The sequence below is a fragment of the Bombina bombina genome, chromosome 2, assembly GCF_027579735.1.
Source record: "Bombina bombina isolate aBomBom1 chromosome 2, aBomBom1.pri, whole genome shotgun sequence".
Classification (NCBI taxonomy): domain Eukaryota; kingdom Metazoa; phylum Chordata; class Amphibia; order Anura; family Bombinatoridae; genus Bombina; species Bombina bombina.
The window spans coordinates 134819657-134837017 of NC_069500.1; positions in this window are offsets into that span (position 1 = coordinate 134819657).

Consider the following 17361-nt stretch of genomic DNA (forward strand, 5'->3'; position numbering starts at 1 on the left):
GTCAAAAAAGTGTTGTTTTTTTTAAATCTACACTACTGTTACACCACATATGAGTGGGGGCACTGGGCAAGTGGGCACAGTATACGCTGTGAGTCTGACACACACGCTGGCAGGCAGGCAACTGCAATTAGATTACACAGGAAAAAAAAAGCAGCCCTAAAAAGGGCTTTTTGGGGTGCTGTCCTTACAGCAGAGATCAGATGAGTCCTTCAGGACTGTAGTGGACACTGAATACAATAGCCTTGCTATAGATTTCCCTACTAAATCAGCAGCAGCTACTCTGTCCCTCCTCTCACTAAGAATGCAGCTTACGAATGAATCTAAAATGGATGCTGTCCAGGAGGTAGGAGGGTCTGGGAGGGAGGGTCTGCTGCTGATTGGCTGGAATGTGCCTGCTTACTGTGAGGTACAGGGTCAAAGTATTACTCAATGATGACGAATAGGGGGCGGATCGAACATCGCATATGTTCGCCCGCCGCGGCGAACGCGAACATGCTATGTTTGCCGGGAACTATTCGCCGGCGAACAATTCGCGACATCACTATGTAAATTCTGTATTTAGTTTAACAAGAATACATATTACATTATACAGACACATTACCAACTAGAAACACAGCTGTGCTTATAGTTAGACTTCTTTTTGTGGGGCTACAAAAAATCATATCATATTCTTTAATATATAATAGCATCAATAATATAATGCAGTGCCTATATAAATTATGTTTATATATTAAATTATATAGAGACATTATTTCCAACTAGACACAACTGTGCTTCTAGTTACAGACGTCTATTTGTGGGAGATACAAAAAATAATATCATATTCTTTAACATATAATAGCATCAATTTTTTGGTGCAGACCCTAAAAGAACATACATTATTTTTATATTATATTATTAATAATGTGCTTATAGTTACCATGTTTTTCTCTTTTTTTTTTTTTTTAATTTCTCACTACGATGGTTTCAGGATGGTAATTTTAAGATGACTGATGTTAATTTTAAGATGACTGGTATTTATAATAGGCATCTGTTGTAGAGTGGAATCTGTTGTTGCTCTACAAATAACCGATAATAATAATAATAATAATAATAATAATAATAATAATAATAATAATAAAAGGCAGCGACAGGCACCCCTCTTTGGAGGGCGTCTCTAGGCACATGCCTACTTTGCCTAATTATAAATCTAGGAGGGTGAAGTGACTCCCTCATAATCCTCTTTTACTTATGTGGAGCCTATGGATTATTCTGGTTAAGTTTGATGCAACAAATCATAACCCTACCATAGTCATTATTTTAAGCCTGGTGTCTAAAATGTTGAAAGCTGACAGTTTCCTTGACTGTGTGATATGGCCCCTCTAAGATGCTTAGTGAATAGGGAAGGTTATTTTACTTTCCCAAAGATCAAGCTCTAGAGGTGTGCACAAGCTTGGTGGCGATTTTGTCCCTCTTGACACCTCCATGGACACCCACTAGAAGATGTTTTATAATTCAGATCAGAATATATTAGCACATGTTTAAAATTTAAAAGAGTTTTAAAACAATCTGTTTCTCAGCATTTTCATCAGGCTACAAGAGTTTTTGGATGGAAAACATAAAGGAAGACAACTATGGATAAGGCTGTCATCATTATGAGTGCCTTGTTTACAATAAGGACATTTTAAGAACGTTATGTATTATCTATGAAAGGAGAAATAATGTCTTTGTATATTAACTTTATCTTCCTGCTCTCTTTTTCTATCTTTTTATTTTATTTAAATCAATCAGCTGATAGATTGTGATCCCCTATGCACAAACTATTTTACGGTAATAGTATTACTTCATTTTAGGGTGCAGGAATGGAATGCTAATTCACATACTGTATTTATTGATACCCAACATATTGTAATTATTGATGTTTTTGGAGCTACTGTATATATTGTTATGGTATATCAAGCATCCGCCTGGCTTCATTTAAAAAAGGCAGTGGACTCTACACTTCAGCTGCCTGGATGTATCATTCATTATACATTCACTTGAGTGTGTAATGACGACTCCTTTTCTTAGGCGATTGTTTGTGTGAGAGAATGGCCTGTCAATCACCCCATGAAAACGCTTTCGCTGTGATTTCTATCAGCCAACTCAGTGGTGGCGGAGAGTGTAAGAAGCAGCGATCACCATATGTGAGCCTTAATACATTGAGCTCATAGTGAATTGAGAATCCCTAGTTCCAAGTTTTATGGCAGAATTGAACTGAATTGAACTAGAGATGCTAATTATGAAATGTTGCATGTCAATCACAAAGAAATATATAACACAAAAGAAGTACTAAGATTGCAAATATTTAAACCTTTCATTATAAATTAACTTGTAAAAGTTCCTGTCTTATAAAAAGAGAAGATACTGATACAGTATTTTCTTTTTAAACATTTGCCCTTGAAATGTTTTTCCAGCATACTAGGCAAAACAAGTTGAGAATTGTTTTCCTGTGTATTTCCGTTTCTGGTGAGTCTTGAAGTATATCATAATGTTATATTTCTACTTTCTAATCAATAATGCCATAGTTTTACCATTACTATTGTTATTATAATTAGTATTATTACTATTGTTCTTGTTATTTCTATTATTTTCTTCAGAAATGGCTCTTTCTTTTATGGAATCATTTAATGTGTATTATTCTGAAGTATAAGATTAAACATCAAAATGAAAACCTGTTTATTCTTATTCTGTTTAAGGGCTACAGTATGTTGACAATATTATGCCTTACAATACACTCATATTCAAATAGTGCATAGTCCCAGGAGTGGATGGGATGGGTCAAGGTGGCAGGTTAATACCACTGCAATCTTAAGGATCACCTGCAGAGGGCACACTACTGCATTTATATGGCTGTTTTTCTTGCCTTAATTTGATGTTTTTTTATTGAGGGCCTGATGATAAAAGCATCGTTAGAACTATGAGAAATTGCTTTCATTGAGTTGTTAAAAATGAAGCCATAAGCTACCAAAGTGGCCAACAGCTAAAAGTATTTTACGGCTCTATTTTAGTACCAGGTTTTCATTGAAATATGTTGCCCATTGTGTGAAGTCGCTCTTTTCGTGTAGGTGTAAGTTAACATTGTGTTAAGGCTTCCATCAGATGTCGGATTTCTTGAAAATGAATTAGTTGCTAAGGTAACCCAACCTTACACTATAGAATTTACATTTAATGTCTGTGCTCCTTACCTGTGATCACCTCTAAAGAGAAAGTATGTAGACAGTAGAGAGATGCTGAACCTATTTCCTATTATACTTAATATATAGACCCATACAAATCCTGAAAATACACTGTATGCAGTAATCAGGAATGTGGGGGTGCCACGAGAACATATATAATTATATGATTAAGTAACGAAAAGAAAATGACATATAAATCTCGGGCACACACTTATAGGTGGATGGATGAGGGGAGGCTCAATATTAAAATATAACTTTTAATACCAGAAACTAAAAAGTATAAACAAAACACCACATAACATCATTTAAAATAAAGCTATAAAGTAGCACTGTCTGAGTGATAGGGATCAGAAAGGTTAATAACCTATTAAAAATAATTAGTTCAAAATACAAGAAGGCAGTGACTTAAATTCAAAATCCTAAATTCAAAATCTCCAAAATTACCAAATTAATAAAGCTCAGGCGAAACGCGCGTCAGGCGTTCGCCTGTCTGAATAACTGGTTAGCGATGTTATTGTTATATATTCTGACTATATTAGAAGGTATTAACTTGGTAATTTTGATCTTAGGATATTGTGGATGATGCCCTGGACCTTTTTCAAATAATTGTGTGTGCACCCCGAGGGTCAGTATTGTGTTAAGCCCCTTTATTGTCCACTGACTATGGAATTCATCAAAATATAGAATAATTTGAATATAGGGAACTTTTTGCATGTCGCTTGGTGCCACACAATGGACCTCTCTGTCCTTTAACTCTTAAGTCGCTGCCTTCTTGTATTTTGAACCAATTATTTTGATTAGGTTATTAACCTTTCTGATCCCTATTACTCAGACAATGCTACTTTGTAGCTTTCTTTTAAATGATTTGATGCAGTGTTTTGTTTACCCTTTTTAGTTTATGGTATTAAAAGTTATATTTTAATATTGAGCCTCCCCTCATCCATCCACCTATAAGTGTGTGCCCGAGATTTATATGTCTTTTTCTTTTCTTTACTTAATCACCCCTATGGGAGGGATGGTGGGAACCCGTCTTTTTCTTGGCAGTTGTAATGATAAAACATCTAGGGGCTCAAAAATCAGATAAAGCGTTCATCCAAGAGACGCACCTTAATTCCCAGGAAGCAAGCAAGCTTAAATCCAAATGGGTGGGAGAGGTGGTATACACCCCATATGATAAGAAGAAAAGAGGTTTGGCTATACTGTTCAATAAACATTTGACTTATCAAATAATATCCTCAGAAAATTATTCAGATGGGAGATATCAGATAATAGAAGTGGAAATTAATAGGAATCACTATGGCCTAGATTTAGAGTTTTGTCGGTAACGACCCGCGTAGCTAACGCCGGCTTTTTTCTGGCCACACCATAAAAATAACTCTGGTATTGAGAGTCCACAAAAAGGCTGCGTTAGGCTCCAAAAAAAGGAGTGTAGAGCATTTTTAACGCAGCTTCAACTCTCGATACCAGAGTTGCTTACGCAAGCGGCCAGCCTCAAAAACGTGCTCGTGCACGATTCCCCCATAGGAAACAATGGGGCTGTTTGAGCTGAAAAAAAACCTAACACCTGCAAAAAAGCCGCATTCAGCTCCTAACGCAGCCCCATTGTTTGCTATGGGGAAACACTTCCTACGTCTGCACCTAACACCCTAACATGTACCCCGAGTCTAAACACCCCTAGCCTTACACTTATTAACCCCTAATCTGCCGCCCCCACTATCGCTGACCCCTGCATATTATTTTTAACCCCTAATCTGCCGCTCCGTAATCCGCCGCTACTTACATTATCCTTATGTACCCCGAATCTGCTGCCCCTAACACCGCCGACCCCTATATTATATTTATTAACCCCTAATCTGCCCCCCTCAATGTCGCCTCCACCTGCCTACACTTATTAACCCCTAATCTGCCGAGCGGACCTGAGCGCTACTATAATAAAGTTATTAACCCCTAATCCGCATCACTAACCCTATAATAAATAGTATTAACCCCTAATCTGCCCTCCCTAACATCGCCGACACCTAACTTCAAACATTAACCCCTAATCTGCCGACCGGAGCTCACCGCTACTATAATAAATGTATTAACCCCTAAAGCTAAGTCTAACCCTAACACTAACACCCCCCTAAGTTAAATATAATTTTAATCTAACGAAATTAATTAACTATTATTAAATAAATTATTCCTATTTAAAGCTAAATACTTACCTGTAAAATAAATCCTAATATAGCTACAATATAAATTATAATTACATTGTAGCTATTTTAGGATTAATATTTATTTTACAGGCAACTTTGTAATTATTTTAACCAGGTACAATAGCTATTAAATAGTTAAGAACTATTTAATAGTTACCTAGTTAAAATAATAACAAAATTACCTGTAAAATAAATCCTAACCTAATTTACAATTAAACCTAACACTACACTATCAATAAATTAATTAAATAAAATACCTATAATTATCTACAATTAAACCTACCACTACACTATCAATAAATAAATTAAATACAATACCTACAAATAACTACAATGAAATAAACTATCTAAAGTACAAAAAATAAAAAAGAACTAAGTTACAAAAAATAAAAAAATATTTACAAACATAAGAAAAATATTACAACAATTTTAAACTAATTACACCTACTCTAAGCCCCCTAATAAAATAACAAAGACCCCCAAAATAACAAAATGCCCTACCCTATTCTAAATTACTACATTTCAAAGCTCTTTTACCTTACCAGCCCTGAACAGGGCCCTTTGCGGGGCATGCCCCAAGAAATTCAGCTCTTTTGCAGACCTCTGACGAAATTCAGCTCTTTTGCAGACCTCTGACGCGGAACATCCTCTTCTCCCGACGCCGTCGGGAGAAGAGGATGTTCCGCATTGGAGGTCTGCAAGATGGATCCGGTAGAAAGAAGATTGAAGATGCCGTTGATAGAAGACTTCATCCGGATCATGGACCTCTTCAGCTCCCGCTTGGATGAAGACTTCAGCCGGATCATGGACCTCTTCAGCCCCCCGCTTGGGCTTGGATCAGGACATCGGAGGAGCTCTTCAGGACGGATCGGTGAACCTGGTAGGGTGAAGACAAGGTAGGAAGATCTTCAGGGGCTTAGTGTTAGGTTTATTTAAGGGGGGTTTGGGTTAGATTAGGGGTATGTGGGTGGTGGGTTGTAATGTTGGGGGGAGGTATTGTATGTTTTTTTTTACAGGCAAAAGAGCTGAATTTCTTGGGGCATGCCCCGCAAAGGGCCCTGTTCAGGGCTGGTAAGGTAAAAGAGCTTTGAAATGTAGTAATTTAGAATAGGGTAGGGCATTTTGTTATTTTGGGGGTCTTTGTTATTTTATTAGGGGGCTTAGAGTAGGTGTAATTAGTTTAAAATTGTTGTAATATTTTTCTTATGTTTGTAAATATTTTTTTTTTTTGTAACTTAGTTCTTTTTTATTTTTTGTACTTTAGATAGTTTATTTCATTGTAGTTATTTGTAGGTATTGTATTTAATTTATTTATTGATAGTGTAATGGTAGGTTTAATTGTAGATAATTATAGGTATTTTATTTAATTAATTTATTGATAGTGTAGTGTTAGGTTTAATTGTAACTTAGGTTAGGATTTATTTAACAGGTAAATTTTTAATTATTTTAACTATTTTAGCTATTAAATAGTTCTTAACTATTAAATAGCTATTGTACCTGGTTAAAATAATTACAAAGTTGCCTGTAAAATAAATATTAATCCTAAAATAGCTACAATGTAATTATTCGTTATATTATATAGGATTTATTTTACAGGTAAGTATTTAGCTTTAAATAGGAATAATTTATTTAATAAGAGTTAATTAATTTTGTTAGATTAAAATTATATTTAACTTAGGGGGGTGTTAGGGTTAGACTTAGCTTTAGGGGTTAATACATTTATTAGAATAACGGTGAACTCCGGTTGGCAGATTAGGGGTTAATAATTGAAGTTAGGTGTTGGCGATGTTAGGGAGGGCAGATTAGGGGTTAATACTATTTATTATAGGGTTAGTGAGGCGGATTAGGGGTTAATAACTTTATTATAGTAGCGGTGCGGTCCGCTCGGCAGATTAGGGGTTAATAAGTGTAGGCAGGTGGAGGCGACGTTGTGGGGGGCAGATTAGGGGTTAATAAATATAATACAGGGGTCGGCGGTGTTAGGGGCAGCAGATTAGGGGTACATAAGTATAACGTAGGTGGCGGTCGGCAGATTAGGGGTTAAAAAAATTTAATCGAGTGGCGGCGATGTGGAGGGGCCTCAGTTTAGGGGTACATAGGTAGTTTATGGGTGTTAGTGTACTTTAGAGTACAGTAGTTAAGGGCTTTATGAACCGGCGTTAGCCCAGAAAGCTCTTAACTACTGACTTTTTTCCTGCGGCTGGAGTTTTGTCGTTAGATGTCTAACGCTCACTTCAGACACGACTCTAAATACCGGAGTTAGAAAGATCCCATTGAAAAGATAGGATACGCAATTGACGTAAGGGGATCTGCGGTATGGAAAAGTCGCGGCTGAAAAGTGAACGTTAGACCCTATTTTGAGTGACTCCAAATACCGGAGTTAGCCTAAAACCAGCGTTAGGAGCCTCTAACGCTGGTTTTCACGGCTAACGCCAAACTCCAAATCTAAGCCTTAGTGTTTTGTAATGTTTATGGCCCAAATACAGTAGAAAAAGAGTTTTGGGAGGGTATCGGTTTGAAATTATTTAATGTTATTGGGAAAAATATAATGATTGTCAGATACTTCAATATGGCTTTTTCACATATTTTAGATAGATCCAATGCGAGACACACTACCCGGAAAAATAGAGAATCAAAAATACTCCAGAATTTCTGCCAGAATTTGGCGCTCAAAGATATTTGGTGAACATAATACCCTGATTGTAGAGAGTATACATGTGAGTCTAAGGTACATAAATCTTTCTCCAGAATAGATTTCTTCTTAATTTCAGGCTACATGTTGGGGATGGAAATTAAATCAGATATAAGAAAAATAGTTTTATTAGACCATGCTATCATCTCTCTGGAGATAGGATGCAGAGACCAATATTTGGCAAAAAATGCTAGACTTTTCTTCCCACAATATCTCTACAAAATACAAAATAAATGGAAGGAATTTGCTGATATTAATATTAATTATCTGGATAGGCCGGAAATATTCTGGGAAACTGCAAAGGCAGTCCTAGGAGGGGATATTAAAGCATATTTAGTGAGAAATAAGGCTATAAGGAAAAGGAGGGAGGAACAACTATATATTGCTGTCCAAAATAGTTTTAGAAAATATCTTAATAACCTGTCCGTTGGCTTATGAAATAAATATAAAGAAAATAGATTAGAGCGTGATCTATTTTTGAAACAATACATAATTATTGAGGAACAAAAGCAAAAAGCATTCTTTTCAGGTGTACAAGTCACCTCAGCTAAATTTTTGGGTAAGATCTCTAAAACGAGACAACAGAAGAATTGTATAGCCTCTCTGAAGTATCAGAATAAAAGGCTCACTAATGTTATGGAGATAAGGCAGGCATTTTTAAACTTTTTTCAGGAGGTTTAGTCATCAAGTCAGATTAATAAAGATAATAAAGAGTATTTTTGGCACAACGTTAATCTACCCCAAGTTTCGGGTGCTGCTTTGCAAAGTTTAAATGAACCTATTATGGTAACAGAAATATCTGAGACTATAGCTAAATTAAAATTAGGAAAATCCCCAGGACCAGACTCGCCGCCAGCTGAGTTCTATAAATTATTACATGAGCAAGTGTCCCCCATCTTATGTTCCCTATTTAATGAATATTTCATAGGGAATATACCAAAGTCATCACTTTTTTCTGCATCAAATATAACATTAATACTTAAAAAAGACAAAGATCCGGAACTTCCAACATCATACAGACCTATTTCCCTTATGAACCAAGAATACAAGATCTTAACAGCTATTATTGCCAAAAGATTGAAAGCTTGTTTGAACTATATTATTCATCCAAACCAGACAGGCTTCATGAAAGATAGGAACCCAGTTAAGAATTTTCAAAAGGTCTAACTGGTACTAGACTTTTTCTGGAATAAAATCACAGGTAAAAAGTCCCATTCTAAGCCGGATTTAGCAATTCTTACGGTTGATGCTGAGAAAGCATTTGACTCTATCATTTGGGACCATTTATTTTCATCATTGGAAGGGTTTGGACTGACAGGTCTTTTCCAACAGTGTGTTCGGGATCTCTATCAGGCTCCCCTCTCAACAATCATAATGAATGGGGATCTTTCTTATAGTTTCCCTCTGAAGAAAGGTACACAGGCAAGGCTGCCTGCTCTCCCCATTATTGTTTAACTTGTCTTTGGAACCCCTCGCGATATATATGAGACAGGAACTAAAAGGTATTAAGTTAGGAGGACAAGACATGGTGCTCTCTCTTTTTGCAGATGATCTTTTATTGTTTCTAAGTAACACAGCAGATTCCATCAGTCAAGTTTTGTGGATCTTTACTTTATTCAGCTCCTTCTTCGGCTATAAAATTAACTATGAAAAATCTGAATTACTCTGGATATACAAACCACCACAGGTACCCTCTCACCCTTTTCCGGTGACTAAACAGATTAAATATTTAGGCATTACCCTGAGTATTAATCCGGAATCTTGGAATGAATTGAATTTTGTGAAGTGTCTTAATTATTTCCAGACCAAATTACAGAGTTGGACTAGCCTTCCAATCTCGATCACTTCTCGTGTTATGTTGATTAAAGCTATTCTTTTCCCAAAATTGCTTTATCTGCTTCAAAACTTGACACTACTTTTATATAAAAAGGACATTTCTTTCCTCCATAGGATCTTTAACAAGTTAATTTGGCAGGGGAATAAACCACGTATCTCTCTGTTTACTTTAACAATGCTCAAGTCGCAGGGTGGCTTGGCATGCCCAAATATTACATTTTATAATTATGCAGCCCTATGTAAAGTTTGTTTCTTTTTATAAATTAGAATTCAAATTGACTAACCCTCTTGCGCTGAAAGCAATTCTACAATGTCATTTTCCCAAACTCCCTAGCACCATATCGCAACTTTATTCTTTTAAATATATTATTCATGCGTGGCAAAAAATGTGTATAGAGATACAATTAAATTTCTGTAAATCAGCATTCCTTCCCCTATCAGGTAACCCTGATTTTCTACCTGGGTTGGAAACTTCTGTGTTTTCATTTTGGGCTGACAAAGGACTTAAATCTGTAGGTCAGTTATGTGAAGAGAACTGAGATTGTCCTTTAACCTCCCAAGAACTATTTTTTATACCTATCTATAGGATAGATATTGGATAGGGAATCTGAGACAAGAAACAGGCACAGAACCAGACATAGGGAACTTAGTACAAGTGATTAAGTGCTATCAGGAGGGGTGAATAGTGATGTCGCGAACCTAAAATTTTGCTTTCGCGAACGGCGAACGCAAACTTCCGCAACGGCGAACGCAAACTTCCGGGCGAACCGCCATAGACTTCAATAGGTAGGCGAATTTTAAAACCCACAGGGACTCTTTCTGGCCACAAAAGTGATGGAAAAGTTGTTTCAAGGGGACTAACACCTGGACTGTGGTATGCCGGAGGGGGATCCATGGCAAACTCCCATGGAAAATTACATAGTTGATGCAGAGTCTGGTTTTAATCCATAAAGGGCATAAATCACCTAACATTCCTAAATTGTTTGGAATAACGTGCTTTAAAACATCAGCTATGATGTTGTATCATTCAGGTAGTGTAAGGGTTTTTTTTTTTAAATGTACACTACTGTTTTAGCAGATATGACTTGCACTGGTGTGACACTGTGCCCTGGCAGGACCTGGAACGCACACGTGTGAGGGAAACTGACTGCTATTATTTCACAGTAAAAAAAGGTTTTTGTTTTTTTAAATGTATGTACACTACTGTTTTAGTAGATATGACTTGCACTGGTGTGACACTGTGCCCTGGCAGGACCTGGAGCGCACATGTGTGAGGGACACTGACTGCTATTATTTCACAATAAAAAAGTTTTTTTTTAATGTATGTACACTACTGTTTTAGCAGATATGACTTGCACTGGTGTGACACTGTGCCCTGGCAGGACTTGGAATGCACACGTGTGAAGGAAACTGACTGCTATTATTTCACAGTAAAAAAAGGTTTTGGTTTTTTTTTTAAATGTACTCTACTGTTTTAGCAGATATGACTTGCACTGGTGTCACACTGTGCCCTGGCAGGACCTGAAACGTACACGTGTGAAGGAAACTGACTGCTATTATTTCAAATTAAAAAAAGGTTGTTTTTTTTTTTTTAAATGTACACTACTGTTTTAGCAGATATGACTTGCACTGGTGTCTCACTGTGCCCTGGCAGGACCTCAAACGCACACGTGTGAAGGAAAATTACTGCTATTATTTCAAATTAAAAAAAGTTTTTTTTTTATTTTAAATGTACACTACTTTTTTTAGCAGATATTACTTGCACTGGTGTCACACTGTGCCCTGTCAGGACCTCAAACGCACACGTGTGAAGGAAAATGACTGCTATTATTTCAAATTAAAAAAAAGTTGTTTTTTTTTGTTTTTTTTTTAAATGTACACTACTGTTACACCAGATATGAGTGGTGGCACTGGGCAAGTGGGCACAGTATACGCTGTGAGCCTGAGCTGGCAGGCAGGCTGCAATTAGATTAAACAGGGGGAAAAAAAAGCAGACTGATGTTCTAGCCCTAAAAAGGGCTTTTTGGGGTGCTGTCCTTACAGCAGAGATCAGATGAGTCCTTCAGGACTGTAGTGGACACTGAATACACTAGCCTAGCTATCGATTTCCCTATTAAATCAGCAGCAGCTACACTGTCCCTCCTCTCACTAAGAATGCTGGCTCCGAATGAATCTAAAATGGATGCTGTCCAGGAGGTGGGAGGGTCTGGCAGGGAGTGTCTGCTGCTGATTGGCTGGAATGTGTCTTGTGACTGTGAGCTACAGGGTCAAAGTTTACTCAATGATGACGAATAGGGGGCGGATTGAACATCGCATATGTTCGCCGTCCGCTGCGAACGCGAACATGCTATGTTCGCTGTGAACTATTCGCGGCAGAACTGTTCGCGACATCACTAGGGGTGAGCACTATCTCCCAAATCTATAATCTGCTGCTGAAATTTCACAGGGAAATGCATATATCTAATATGTTAGTTAAATGGGCTATAGCTAAAATATTTATAGATAGGGAGATGATATTGCAGAGTATGGTTCTTGTAGTTAAGGCTGCAGTTTCTGTTAGCTGGGGAGAAGCACATGTTAAAATAATAAATATGGCATACCTTACCCCAGCTAGAATGATAAAATGGGCACAGGACAAAGGGAAGTGTCAGAAGTGTGGACTAGAAAGGGCGGATCTAGCTCATTGCTTCTGGGCATGCCCAAAAATCTACCAATTTTGGCAAAAAGTTAACTGGGAATTCATTTTAAATTTGATCCCATCCAGATATTTTTCTTACGCAGATATTCAGTCACCATCCCTAATGTCAGATTTATTAATGCAATGATTTTGGTAGGGAGGAATCTGATACTAAAGAACTTGAAAGTAGTAATGGACCTACATTTTCAGAGTTTCTCAAAAGTGCCCAATATCAGATGATTTTTGAACAGTATAACTAACTAATCAGCTCTGAACCACTAGAAATACAACAGCAAGTAGTCTCATATTTTAAGACTTCTAACTGGGTTAGAAAACAATTGGTATTAGGGGTGTTACCCAGAATATGGTTTTCAGAGGCCTAGGAGAGTGAGACGGTCCAGGTGGGTGGATTATTTTTGGCCCACCCTTTTTTTTTTTCTCTTTTTTTTCTCCTCCTTCCTTTTATTCCCTTTTCCACCGCTTCTCCCATATAATACAATATAATATAATACTATAGTAGAGCACATTGTATGCATTTATTTTCCTTAACTAAGGGCTGCTTTCTGGCTACACATCTATAGTGTTAATGGTAGTTAAGTCAATATACTCTGAGGTTATTATCTGGTTTGTACTGCTTGATCAAAATGTTTACAAAGAATTATTGTTTGTTTGTTTTTTTGTTTTTGTTTGTTTGTTTCTTTATTTCTTCTTTTTTATGAAAGTATGAGAGGAGCTGTATCTCTTCATACGTACTCTGTATAGTTAAATGATGAAGGTAATTTATGCCAGGAGATCCTAAGGCCACCAAGTATTCGATCGGGTTGTTTTACCCTGATGTCTGCCCGCCTCAGAGTAGGCGGACAAGTTATGGAGCAGTGGTCTTTAGACCACTGCTTCATAACTGGTGTTTCTGTCGAGCTTGAAGGCTCACCAGAAACACAGGGCTTCAAGCTCCATACGGAGCTTAATAAATGAGCCCTTAACTATTAAGTGAATCGATTTGTGATGCTAAAACAGCACCCATGGTGCAGACCCTGAAAATAATATAAATAGTCAAATATGGCAAGAGACAGACGCCACAGATGGGATATGACAAGCCCATCTATGAAAGACATGGATTTCAGCACTTTTTTAATATGATGCAAGAATAGATATTTATTCATGATGGTTCACAACAAATCAATACATAGAGAAAGTGCTAGTAAGATATGCACAACCCACTTTAGAAACAAGTGCCCCTGCACCCGCACTGCACATACATATACTGTACACTTTATACACACATACATAAAAATATATAAAATAAGGCACCAGTCCTCATGACTAGGGCAAAAGAAAACCAAAAAATATATATTATAAGAGGTCACAGTATCAGATAAGAAAAAAGTGTATACAGATTAAGGTTACCAATAGAACTTTTACATGGACTGACAACACCCTGCTGCACAGAGGCCAACCCTAGGCATGTATAAATTATCTATGTAATCCGAAATAGAAAGTGCTATATACATTTGTCATCCTTAATAATATGTGCATAATTATACTGATACATCATATTGGAAGGGTAACAAAGTTGATCATACAGATACATCAACCTATGCATGTTACCAAGTATCACTATCGTAAGCAAAGCTCTACTGCCAGAAAAGTTCAACAGACAGATCGGCTCGATTCAAAGTTGTACTCAGCCTCTATGCTGTCTCCTTTACTGGACAGGTGTCACCTACAATAGGCAAAAGTTTCAACTTTGTTACCCTTCCGATATGATATATCAGTATGATTATGTCCATATTATTAATGATGACAACTGTATATAGCACTTTCTATTTCGGATGACATAGATCCCAATTTATACCTGCCTAGGGTTGGCCTCTGCATACTTTCTGAGGGTTCTGTGTGCTATTGGTAACCTTAATCTGCATACACTTTGTTCTTATCTAATACTGTGACCGCTTATAACAGTATTTCCCAAACCCAGTCTTCAGGACCCTTACTCAGGCCAGATATTCATTATATCTTAACTAGAGCACAGGTGAAACAATCAGCTTACCCATCAGCTGATTATTTCACCTGTGTTCTAGTTAAGATATAATGAATACCTGGCCTGAGTAAGGGTCCTAACGACTGGGTTTGGGAAACACTGGCTTATAATATATATTTTTTTATTTACTTTTGCCCTAGTCACGAGGACTGGTGCCTTATTTTATATATTTTTATGTATGTGTATATGAACTGTATATGTATGTGCAGTGTGGGTGCAAAGGCACTTGTTTCTGAAAAGGTTTGTGCATATCTTACTAGCACTTTTTCCAATTATTATTTTTTTGTGAATTCTCATGAATAAATATTTATTTATTGCATCATATTAAAAGAGTGCTGAATTCCCTGACTTTTATAGATGGGCTTATTATATCCCATCTGTGGCATCTGTCTCTTGCCATATTCGGAAGGATGAAGATAGAAGATGCCATCTGGAGGACCACTTCTGCCCGTCTGGAGGACCACTTCTGCCGGCTTCATTGAGGACATCTTGCCGCTTGGATGAAGACTTCTCCCGGTAAATGGATCTTCAGGGGTTTGGTGTTAGGTTTTTTTAAGGGTTTATTGGGTGGGTTTTATTTTTAGGTTAGGGCTTTGGGCCGCAATAGAGCTAAATGCCCTTTTAAGGGCAATGCCCATCCAAATGCCCTTTTCAGGGCAATGGGGAGCTTAGGTTTTTTTAGTTAAGGTTTTATTTGGGGGGTTGGTTGTGTGGGTGGTGGGTTTTACTGTTGGGGGGGTGTTTGCATTTTTTTTTTTTACAGGTAAAAGAGCTGATTTCTTTGGGGCAGTGCCCCACAAAATACCCTTTTAAGGGCTATTGGTAGTTTAGTTTAGGCTAGGGTTTTTTTTTATTTTGGGTGGGCTTTTTTATTTTGATAGGGCTATTAGATTAGGTGTAATTAGTTTAAATATCTTGTAATTTCTTTTTTATTTTCTGTAATTTAGTGTGTTTTTTTGCAATTTAGCTAATTGTATTTAATTTATTTAATTGTATTTAATTTAGGTAATTTATTTAATTGTAGCATAGTGTTAGGTGTTAGTGTAACTTAGGTTAGGTTTTATTTTACAGTTAAATTTGTATTTATTTTAGCTAGGTAGTTATTAAATAGTTAATAACTATTTAGTAACTATTCTACCTAGTTAAAATAAATACAAACTTGCCTGTAAAATAAAAATAAACCCTAAGCTAGATACAATGTAACTATTAGTTATATTGTAGCTAGCTTAGGGTTTATTTTACAGGTAAGTATTTAGTTTTAAATAGGAATTATTTAGTTATTAATAGTAAGTTTTATTTAGATTTATTTTAATTATATTTAAGTTAAGGGGTGTTAGGGTTAGACTTAGATTTAGGGGTTAATAAATTTAATATAGAGGCGGCGATGTTAGGGACGGCAGATTAGGGGTTAATAAATGTAGGTAGGTGGCGGCAATGTTAGGGACAGCAGATTAGGGGTTAAAAATATTTAACTAATGTTTGCTAGGCAGGAGTACGGTTAGCGGTTAATATGTTTATTCTAGTGGCGGCGATGTCCTGAGCGGCAAATTAGGGGTTAATTATTTTATTTTAGTGTTTGCGATGCAGGAGGGCCTTGGTTTAGGGGTTAAAAAGTAGTTTATGGGTGTTAGTGTACTTTTTAGCACTTTAGTTATGAGTTTTATGCTACGGCTTTGTAGTGCAAAACTCATAACTACTGACTTTAAAATGCGGTATGAATCTTGATGGGATAGGGTGTACCACTCACTTTTTGGTCTCCCAGGACAAGCTCGTAATACCGGAGCTATGGAAGTCCCATAGAAAAAAAACTATACGCAAATTGCGTAAGTTGATTTGCGGCAAGGCGAAAAAAGTGTGCGGTGCCCCTAAATCTGCAAGACTCGTAATACCAGCGGTAGTAAAAAAGCAGCGTTATGAGGCTTAAAGCTGCTTTTTCACTCATAACACAAGACTCGTAATCTAGCCGATAGCCATTCATTTGCATTTCTTTATCATATCATCTCTGCTAGAGCCAATTAGAGGCTGATAAAGGCAGCAAATTTAGGCTTGAGAACTCTAGAAAACGTACACTTTTGAAACCTAAATTACAGAAAATCAGGCAAAATGAATAATAAAAATATACTACACAAAAATTAATATTTTATACAGCAATCTCAAAGTGTTTACCTATAAACTCCAACATGAATTATACGTTTTTTTTATTTGTTTGTTTTTTCCTACTTTTTTAATTAAAGAGAGATATTTAGGGAAAACTGTTCCTTTAACATTCGGTATACGTAGAAGGTTACAAGTTAGGTGACCTGTCTGCCTGTCTTCAGTGGCATGCTAATTGTTATTAGTGATGTCGCGAACCTAAAATTTTTGGTTCGCGATCGGCGGACTCGAACTTCCGGTATTGTTCGCGAACCCGCGAACCGCCATTGAATTCAATAGGCAGGCGAACTTTAAAACCTACAAGGACTCTTTCTGGCCACAATAGTGATGGAAAAGTTGTTTCAAGGGGACTAACACCTGGACTGTCGCATGCTGGAGGGGGATCCCTGGCAAAACTCCCATGGAAAATTACATAGTTTATGCAGAGTCTGCTTTTAAGCCATAATGGGCCTAAATCAACTAACATTCCCAAAGTGGCTGTCTCAAAACATCCCGGACAGAAGATAGATTGATAGATAGGATAGATAGATATACATAGATTGATAGTTAGATAGAATCGATAGAAGAGA